Genomic DNA, 11,149 nt, shown 5'->3' with positions numbered 1-11,149 from the left:
TATCTCAGGGAAGCTTTTCGGAGGACGTGATATTTGAGCCAAGCTCTGAAGGACAAGCAGAAGGAGTTAAGACAAAGAGAAGGAATGGCATTCTAGTCCAGTGCTGTCCAATAGAAATATAACATGAGCCATTTATGTAATTTAATATTTTCTAGTAGCCACATTTAGAGAGTAAAAAGAAATAGTGAAGTTAATTTTAATTATATCTTTTTTTAACCAAACATGCAAAATGTTCATCTTTTTAAACATGTAATCAATATAAAAAATTAACAAGATCTTTTACATTTTTTTGAAACTAACTCTTCAACATTCTGTGTGTATTTTTACACTTTATAGCATATCTTAATTTAGACACTAAACTTTCACCAGAAATAGTTGGGCTGCATGTAGGTTTCGCAAAAATTAAAGTTGAAAAGTAGATTCACAAACTCAAGTTGTTTCAAGAAGAGGTAAACTTGCCAATAACTGAATTGAGTATGTTTTGAATTTTAAATTTAATTAATTAATATTAAAGCACATTAACAATTCATTTCTTCAGTTGCACTAGACATGTTCTAAGTGCTCACCAGTCACCTGCGGCTACTGGCTACTATGTTGGACAGCATAGCTCTCTACAGAGGGCATAGCACATGCAAATGTCCTGTGGCAGAAGGGAGCTCGGTTTTGAAGGAACTGAAAGAAGGCCATGATAACTGGGAGGCCTGGAGCGCATGTGAGGGGAGACAACCCCAGAAAGGTCGCCTGGAGTTGGGTCTTTATTCTTAGAGCCAGGAGGAGCTGCTAAAGGGTTTTTTAAGCTGCAGGCCAACATGGTCAGATTTGTATTTCACAAAGATCATGCTGGCTGTAGTGTAGAAAAGAGATTGGAGGGAAGATGGTTAGGAGGCTGTTGCTGTCATCCAGGTGAGAGGGGTCAAAGGCTTGGGCTAGGGTGGTGGCAGTGGGAATGGGGAGAAGTCTAAAGGTACTTGGACAATAAAGTTGGCAGAGTTTAGTGATAAACTGGACATGGGAGAGGGAGGTGTCAAGGACAAAGTCCCCGTTTCTGGCTTGAACACCGAGGCAGATGTTGGTGCTGTCTTCTGAGCTGGGGAATCCATGAGGAAGATCAGTGGAAGAGGAGAAGGGAGAACATAAGTTTGGTTTTGACCAGGTTGAGTCTGAGGTCCCTCTGAGACAACCTGGTGAAGATGGCGAGTAGCCTTTGTGTAGACACAAACACAGGTGTAGAGTGCACAAGGGAAGCCCGCGCTGGAATATAAACGGGGATAGAGAAGGTGATTGAGGCTCTGGGTTTGGAAGAGGTTGAGTAAAAAGAGTACAGGGTAGCGAGAGGGCTCAGGACTCAGTGTGGGGATGGGGGGGCTCAGGACAGCTCTGTGGCCCACCACGTATGACGGGTAGGAGGATCAGTGAGAAAAGGAGGCAGAGAAGGAGCAGGCGAGAGGAAAACCAAGGCAGTGTCATGGCGCAGAAGCCAGCAAGCAGGAGGGGAGGTCGAGACCAAGTAGATGAAGACAGGCAATCGAGCACTGGGCTTTTAACGTGTGCCAATGGGAACCTCAGCGAGAGCTGTTTGGGGAAGGTGAGGGAGGCAGAAAGCAGGGCAGACAGTTCCTTCAGGAAGTTTAGCTGAGAAAAAGAGGAGAGAAATAGGAAAGGGGCTAGAAAGATGTGGAGTCAAGCGAGAGTCTTGTTTTTCCTAGGCGAGGAAGATTTGAAAATGTTTAAAACCTGCTGCAAAGGGTCCAGTTAAGAGAAAGAGGTTGAATACTTAGGAGAGAGAACGGGGAAATCAGTAGTGGAAGGCTCTGGGGGGAGGGACAGCTTTACAGAAGCAAGGAGAGGGTGCTGCAGGGGCAGGAAGGCTGGGGGGCTTGGCAGGTGGGGCAGCTCAGGTTCGTGCACCTGACACACTGGGGCTCGTCCCACCAAAACTTGAGTCCCTTCACTGCTGGTCAGGAGCCAGGGTGGTCACCGGCTGCCCACGGCCACCTCTGGCTTCTACCTCAGCTCCGTGCCTTGCCTCCTTTCCCTGACCCTGGCTCTGTCTTTGCCAGTCTCTCTGGCCCTGTCAGTCTTCCATCTCTGGTTTTGGTCTCTCTGCCTTTGCCACTCCCTATTTCTCTGACTCTGTCCCCTTTTCTGTCCCTCAGTTTGTCACCCTTTGTTCTCACCTCAACCTCTGATTCTATTTGTATGCGCCATTGTTTCTCTGTTTTTCTGTCTCTTTTCTGGGTATCAATCCTCAATCGCTGTGTGTGTTAGGTGGCCCTGGCTCTGATTTGTCCCAATCTCCCATGTCCTCAGGTCCTCGCTACTCAGAGTATGGCCTAGGATCAGCCACCTCAGCCTCACTGGGGAGCTTGATAAAGAATGCAGAAGCCAAGGCCTCTCCCAGACTAAAGAATCTGAAGCTGCCTTATAATCGATCCCCCAGGTAATTCATGCACATGATAAATGTTTGAGAAGCATTGCCTTAATCTTTCCTCTAAAACAACATCAAAATCCAGAATCCTAGCGACATAGAATGATCTGGATCCTGCTGTATCTCCTGCATGACCTTGGCATTCAGCTTCTCTGCATCACCTCCTTGAGCCTCCTAAAGCTGCTCCTGAAGCTCTAGGCAGCTAAGGGAAGGGACATTATGAGCTTCCACGTCTGCAGGATTACTGGTGGGAAGGAATTCTCCTGATACCGATACGCTGGGTGCTTCCAGGTGTGATCCCAGAGCACCCCTGAAAACAGCCCCACCTGGACTTGCTCCGTTCTGTCTCAACTTTCTTCGTGCTGGAGTTGGGGTATGAGTTTCAAGATGGGGAGCAGTTACCTCCTCACAGCCCTGGAAGCAGCCCACCTTGAGGCCAGAGACCATAAGGATTGATCAGAAGTCACAGGTGCTTTTCAGAGCAAGTGGGGTGCCGGAGCGAGGGAGTCATGTCAAGATTCCTATCCCTGCTCCCAGGTTTAGACAACAGCAGCACATAATTTGTATGCGGCTGTTATCTGCTCCCATCGCCATTTGGAAAATGTTAGCTTTTCCTCTACAGGGTCACAGACTTGTCCAGACTAACACATTTCTGGCCACTTTACTCAGTGCTAGCTCTGGTATGTTTCAGACCAAGTCTCCAGAGAATGGATTTATTTTCCATGTCAATATTTTGGGTAATGGGGTTGTGTTTTCTGGTTTTTTTGTTTTGTTTTTCTAAGTATTTGTCCCCCTCTGGTTTGTTTGATTTCGTTTGGTTTAGAAAGACTGAGGGAATTTAGGAAAAGGGTCAGCTTCCTGGGCCCTGAGTCAAGTCCTGACACAGATCCAGTAATCAGGTGCTTCCTTTTATGCCCCTGATGCTTCCAGCTGTGGTCCAGACCAGACTGAAACAGACAACAGGTGGAAACCCTGATAAAAGATGGTAAAGAAGGAAAACAACAACAACCAGAGAGAACAGGTTCCATTTTGAAAGTGGATCCATTGCAAAGGGCCTGGAGGACTGTCTGGCTAGTAAGAGTAAGATGGAACAAAAGCCTAGTTGTAGGGGAGCAGAGATCTGAAGATCAGATGCCTCGGGGCTGCTGTGGCCGAGCATACCACAGTTGGGTGCACCTGCTTTGGTGTGGCAAACCTCCTGGCTCTCGAGAGAAAGAGCTGACAGCAGGGTGAAGGTAAACAGGTTTTGGCCTGAGGCTTAGCTGGGGCTCCTTCAGCATCCCATAGACTCTGGATGAACGGCCATTGATGGAGGTGGTGGGACAGCTATTAAACGTGGGCCTGCTTTCTCGGGCATCTCTAGCTTACCAGGCTGGTGGTGAGAAGGATAAGAGACCCAGGTCAGTGGCTGGAGAAGGTGGCTTGGGCTCTACCCTAGAGCCTTCCAGAACTTAAGTAGGAAATTGCGAAACAGGGCTACATTTTGAAAGAGAAAGTATGTGAAATATGGTTCCTCCCTCGCCTGTCCGCTCTCCCGGAGCTTGGTTCGGGGAGGTGGGTGAGATGGGTTCCTGGCTGGACTCAGTCTGGTGTGAGAGAGAGGGCAGAGCCAAGCCCCCGAGGATCCCTCAGGCCATGCTGCAGCAGCTTGCCAGCCTTTGGTTATTGATTATTGTTATTGGGATGCATTTTTTCCATCTGTTGAGCATCAGCCTAGCTCATGGAGAAGGCCGGTTCCTTCCTCTGGCTGAGATTCATCTCCTGAAAGGGCTGGCTTCTGAGGGCTCCCTCTGCAACCCAATATGTACCATGGGCTGCTGATTAAATACTTGGAATGTCCTCAGGTCGAGCCAGGCCTGTCCATAAAATGGGAGGCATTTTGGCAGTTCCAAGGCCCCTGGCACCCAGTCTTGGCACTGGCCCGGCTGTCTTCTTCAAGGAGCTGCGGTGGGCCTCCCGCCAGCATGCTTCCCTGGGAAACATCGAAGTGAGTTAAAGTCAACAATGAGTTCATCTCCAAAAGGAATAAGCCGGCAGCCTGCAGGGCAGGGGAACGGGAGGAGGGGAACAGGGATTTGGGGGGAGTAGAGGGGGCTAAGTGATGCTCGAACAGCCAGACCAGGTCCAAAGCCTGTCAAACAAGTTGGCAGCTCAAGAAACAAAGAAAAGTGCTCTCCCAGGCCAGCGGTGGAACACTCATTTGGCAAAGGTGGTGACAATGAGGGTGTCACAAGCCCAGGGACCATGGGACGTGTCCTCTCAAGTACTAGGAGCTGGAGCAAGACACCAATGTGGAGAGGCTGGGGCAGTGGGTTTGGGAGATCTGGACCCTCTGGCTCTGCGGGCCCCAGGCCTGCCTGGTGGGCACATGAGGATGCCATTTGGACAATTCCACTCCCCTGGCTTATCTCAGAGGATTCAAAGGGGCAGGACTCAGGTGTCCAGGCCAAGTGAAGAGCAGTCTTACGATTGCAGAATCCAGCCTTTGAATCCGCACATCTCTGTCATTGGATTTATTTCTGAGTGTTTTGCATTTGGATAAATGGTTCCTGACTTGAGCCAGAGTCTCACTTCTGTGCTCGTGCCTGGAGCATGAAGAAAGCACATCCTCGAGGGCCTCAGACAGCCCTCAGCTCGCTCTAATGATGCTCTGGGAGACGGGAACCAACGGCAGAGCAAAGCCCGAAGTGAGTCTCTCTCTGGGACTGGCCTGAAGCCAGAGTCATCTTTCTTCGAGCCCCAAGTGGAGGGAGGGGAGCAGCGTCTCCCCAGTGGACAGAAAAGCCTGCTGATGGCCCAGCAGTTGCTTGTGTCAGTTAAGATACACATAATCCATCTGGTTCAGACTTCAAATCTGCCCAGGGGCTAGGAGACTGGCAACAACTGCCTTGAATATATACTTGGCCTTTCTCCCAATGGCAGGCCCGTTGCCGATCGACTCTGCTTGATTTTTCTCATGCCCTCACATTCATTCTCGCAAGGTATTTTATTGAATGAGGTATTTGCCTACCACGCATATTTACAATTCTTTTCCTGCCACCAAACCAACAAAATGTCCACAGACATTGCATCTCGATTTCTCACAAACACATTCTCTTCGCATTCCCGTGATTTACCCTTCTCCTATTTCCCTTTTCTTTTTTTATTATTAGTTTCAGGTGTACAAAACAATCGTTAGGCATTTCACCGTCACAAAGTGATAACCCCTTCCCCCATCCCTCTTTAAAACAACAACAATGAAAAACCTGCTTCATCTTTCTGGTCCTTCTGATTTCTCTCCATGTCAACTAACTTCGGTATTTCTGCTCAACTCCTGAGAACTTTTACAGCCACCTCCCACTGCCATCCTTTGCTTTGGATGTGCAGCCTTAGGTTCTTCACAACCGTAGCTTGCCTAGTCCATATTTCCCCCGTATATTTGACCATTTGCATTTGTCTTTTGTTATTATGGGCCAGATGTCTGTTGAATGAATGAAAAAATTGAATGAATGAAAAGGTCCCCCTTGAATGGGTTTGCTCTCATGTGACTCCTGGAGATCATACGTATTGACAGTGCCTATTCCTTTTTTCCTTCTGGAAGCATCAAAGTTCATTAGAACACTAGACCAAACGCATCCTGACTTTGATCTTTTTGTCATTTGGCCACAACTGGGGGTGACAACCCAGCTTTCCAGCATCATCTCCTACCACTCCCAACCCCTCTCTCATCTACTCTTCTACTCAGAACCACTCAATTATGCCCAATATGGAAGAGTTTTCAAATTTCAGTGCCTTTCTCCAGGCTGTTTCCTCCTCCTAATACTCATATTTCATACCCAGATCAAATCATTATGGGAAGGAGCAACCTCCCTCGCTGTTGCTCCCCTCTCTGTGTTTCTATGGACTGTCTATGCACCTTTGTCACATCTAAGTCTATGCTCCCAGGTGAATGTCAGCATCTAAGACAAGGGACTGTGGGATTCATTATCACACTCCCTGTCCTTTCCCAGGTCTCAGGAAGCTGTGGGTGCAGCTGGAGACTTACTTATCATAACAATGGCGAACACTTATAGCACTTACACTACTAAGCCCTTTATTGGTATTGCCTTCCTTAATCCTCTCTCAGCACAACCCTGTGAGGTGGATACTGTTGTTATGCCCATTTTACAGATGAGTACCCTGAGACCCAGAGAGGTGAAGGGATGTGACCAGGGGCACACAGCTAGTAAGTGGTGGAGCCGGGATTTGAACTCAGGTAGTTTGGCGGCACTACCGCCTAGCTGTGTGAAAACTCACGTTTTGCATGTCCTTTCTCCACCTGCATGCCATGATACCCAGCCTGTTCAGAGTGTCATTCCTTTATTGGAAAGATGGGGGGATCCAGGGAATGGATTACATGTGTTCAGAAATAATGCCACAGGGACCTCACAGGCATCCAACAAGCCCTGCCTCTCCACTCCTGCCCTTCATCATATCCATTGCTCATGAAGCTGCTCAAGACTGACCGCCTTACCACCTGGCTGTCAGCATGTGGTGCCAGCTTCCGGCCATGGGAACTGCCTTGGAACGTTCCTGAAGCTGCCCACCCAGGTGCTGCCCTTGAAGACTCCAACGCACCTGAACCATGTTGGGCAAAACCAAGAGGCTCTTTTCTACCTGTATCGTGCTTTGCCTCAAAGTCACCAGAGGCAGTCTCACAAAGACTCTGGACCAAGAGGCTCTTTGGATTTCTGCCTGAAGCCCCCTTCTTCTTTGGTCTCAGGAAAAAAAAAAAAAATTCCGAGGACGGGAGAGGGGAGTGACTGACCCGTGCTGCTCCTCCCAGACCCCCTTTTTTCCTCGACACAGACTCCCTCTGCCCTCTCCCCAGGAAATTTAAACCTCGCCAGAGCGCCGCCTGCTGGTCCACTAAAGCATGAGCTACGCTCAGATGTGTGTAGTGGACCCGTCATTTGAATCCCTAGAACAAAAAACCCTAAGTATACCTCCATATTTGGACAGGTAACGTTCACTCTCAGAGGACAGTGGCAACTAGACGATGCCCTCATAGTCAGTTACACACTTATTCAATGCGCAGAACACACACCAGAGCCCTAGGATGGAGTCGTGGTCAAGCTTTTTCTGTAAAGGGCCAGGGAGTAAATATTTCAGGCTTTGTGGGGCAACTACTCATCTCTGCCAGTGTAGTGCAAAAGCATCCGTAGACCATATGTAAACAAATGGCGCGGCTGTGTTCCAATAAAACTTTATTTATAAACTCTGAAATTTGGATTTCATATCATCTTCACGTGTCATAAAATATTCTTATTTTGATTTTTCAACCATGTAAAAGCCATTCTTAGCTGGTGGGCCATATAAAAACAGGCAGCTGATAGGATTTGGAGGGAGGGAGGGAAGGGTAGTTTACCTACCCCTGCCCTTGGAGATAAAGTACTTGGTTTATGCCTGGTTCACTGGGTAGGTGGGGGGTGAGGAAGCACAGCAGAACCCTGAATCCCCAGGTCTTGTGTATAGTGGCCAGGTATCCTGGGGATTCACCCAACTCTGGCCAGAAGCAACACTGACAATTCTAAAGTCTCTCAAATAGATGTGTAAAGCCCGGAGAAGATTCCTCCAACCTGGTTACGCAGTAAGTTGGAAAGATTGCTTTCTCCTGAGATGAGGGAGTGGTAGACTTGTCTTTTTTCAGTCAAGGCTCTAAAAAGTCACATAAATCAAGGTTTTCACCACTTCTTCATCTGCTGCGTAAGCAGGTATTTGTTCTATCTTCCTTCCACACCTCAGTCTGAGTCCCTACTTGGGAAGTAAGATTTTGTTCCCAGGCTAGACTAGACCAGACAAGGGAGCAAGATGGATGCAGGAGGCCAAGGAAAACCTTAGTGTCTTGCTGGGTAGAAGCTGCCTCTAGGGCAAGACTGACCTTCTGACAGACAGAGGGCCCCCTGACACATTGGTTTTGGGAGTTGACTTTTCAGATTCTTTAACGTGACATTATTCTTCTGGAAACAATCCAAGGGACCTGGTTAACATTTTTAAAAAGTGTTTTCTTAAGGAAAAGGGGGAGGTGGGGCAGGAGATGAGGGGGTAAAGAATTACACAAAGATTTAGTCTAACGGCTTAAAAATCAAAAGGATCGTTGGACAGATAGATATCAAGTGTAATAGGAAACACACTGATCCTGGGGAGATGATTTAATATGGGCCCTCCAGCCTCCTTGGAGCTTAAACAATTATCTACAATTTGGAATTATACTTTAAATTCCCACATTGGTGTGTATTCTGGATCTATTTCTCAGGACGCAGCCAGCAATCTTGAGTTATCTAAACCAGGCTGAAAATTAGAGGCCATTAATAGCATCTCATAAAAAACGGCTTCTCAGGTTTTTTTAAGGGGAATATGCTGAGGACCACAGGGATTCAATGATAGGAAGAAGCAAAATGCTGTTAGTTATTTTTCCAAAGCTTAATCTAGGGATCTTTTTGAAGAGCTCCTTACCCAGCCATGAGATGAACGCCAAAACCAATACAGACGATGTTTTTCCCATTTAGAAATGGTGACCAGAAACATCATCCATGAAGAGATGTTCCCTGGAGTTCCCAGAGGTAAGGATCTTAAGCTACTTTTCATAACCATCCGGACCACTAGTTTGCCGTATCCTGGTCCCCAAAATCCCTAGGCATCCTAGACTGAAAACTGAGGGCAATGGGGCCCACAAAAACTCCACTTTAATACACCTAATTTTTCTTCTATTCCCTTGTAAACTGTTGGTGTTGTATGAGCAAGAACTCTATTTATTTTCTACAAACGAAACACAACAACAAAACCCTGAAAACATATTGCAAGTGCTTCCCTGTCCTTCCAGGCTCCCAGAACCTCTGCTTGCAGGCTAGTAACTGTTTCCCATTGAGCAGCAGCCACTGAAGGGGCCTAACTCTTGGCCCCAGCAGGCAGGGGTCAATTCATCATGGACTTGCCAGAGGAGAGACACAGGAGACTGAAAAGAGAAGCCTCTGCTCTCAGTTCAATTGGGAAGGATAAACCAACAAGCTGGCACTAATTAAGAGCTAATGGCCTTACAATGGAGCATTGCCAAAGGATAACGACCCTCCAGCTGCAGCATAAATATCAAGGCATTTGGGGCAGAGCCAAGACATATATTTCCAGAGTGCATTAGACACTGCAGCAGCCTTCCTCACCGTGGTTCTGCTGAGAAAAATGAGAGGATTTAAGATAGGTGGGGAAGGAGCTGGGTCTTACTAGGACCACCATCTGGTAAGCCGGTCAGAAAGCCTCAGGGTGACTTTGGGAAAATACTTTGCTTTTCAGATCTCAAAGTTTTGTGTATACAAGAATCACAAGACAAGCTCGTACAAATGTGTATTCTCCGGGCCCCACCTTCAGAGGGTCTCATTTCATTACCTCTGGGGTGAAGCCCTGGAGTCTGCATTTTTAACCTGTTCCCCCAAGGGATTCTGATGAAGGTGGTCCTCAGATCATACTTTGAAAAACGCGACTGTAGAAGTTGCTGCTCCTTGCACATTAGACCCTAATGAAAAAGTTTTTACGGAATGAAGAAGAAAGTAAGGTTAGATTCTCTGCTTCCTATGGAAACACCAGCCCGTTCTTTCCTATTAGAACTTGGCAGGAGGCTGTTGCAGGAGGATAGAGAAGAGTAGCATTTTCAGCCAGTTCCTGTTGGGGTCTTCCCATTCACACCGACCTGTGGTTCCTGCAAACAAGAGTTCAGGGAATGAGGTGCTAACCATGGATCTGGAGGAAAGGAGAAAGCAGCCCATCTCCATGGTGTGTAGCATGTCTGCTATACTTTCATACACTGGAACTGTTATGAGCACGCTGCAATCTTTCAGAGTAGTTAATATGTCTGTTTTAAAGCTGAGGAATTATAGGCCTGGAGGTGTATCTTGCCTCCTCTGGTTACCACGACATCAGAAAGGAGAGTTAAAAATAGTCATTGTATTATAATTGTGGCAAGCAGGGCACGCAAACCAAACCAATAACTTAAGCTTGACCCACCTTGATCAGGCTTATTTTCAGCTGGTAGAACTGAGGTTGGTTGTCAGGATCAGAAAATAGTGTTGTAAAAGAATTGATGGATCAGGTTATAAAAATAGATGGAAAGTTTGTATGATAAACGCAAGCTGAGTATGAGAACAGGAGAGAAACAACCCACCATATCATCTGGGAAAATGAAACTCCTTGGCAAGACTTCACAACAGCCTGATTCAAAATTTCATAATGAAATTATGTCTCTGATCAAAGCCTGAATGAGCTCATGGGCTGATTTTTGCCATTCGTGTTTATTCTGGTTTGAACCAAATTGAGGCATCAGAAACACATTATCCTAGTCTTCTCTCTGGGAGTGGGCTATTGCACCCTCATTTGGGGGACCAAAGGGACAGTGTGAGGCAGAACGAGACATCTTTTGATCCTCATTCAGCATGAAGTTATTTCTCATCATAGATCATCTCTCAGAGACTCCCTCAGACACCATGTCAGGCTCAGGGACTTTCTAGCAAAGTTGTGTTTAATCTCAGGATACTTGCCCTGGGGGCAATAAAAGTGAGTCTCAAGGGACAGAAGGTATTTCCTACTCTTGTCTAGGACATGGCCTGCTTTTGCTCTAGAAAGAATGTTCTGGGGCTTGTTTGTTTTAGACTCAGAAATAAAGAATCATCCCTCTCACAATTAGAGTACCTCACTTTATACCAAGTTGTTTGTTTT

The sequence above is a fragment of the Rhinolophus ferrumequinum genome, chromosome 9, assembly GCF_004115265.2.
Source record: "Rhinolophus ferrumequinum isolate MPI-CBG mRhiFer1 chromosome 9, mRhiFer1_v1.p, whole genome shotgun sequence".
NCBI classification, from domain to species: Eukaryota; Metazoa; Chordata; class Mammalia; order Chiroptera; family Rhinolophidae; genus Rhinolophus; species Rhinolophus ferrumequinum.
The sequence above is the reverse complement of the archived record's forward strand: the minus strand, read 5'-3'. Positions refer to the sequence as shown.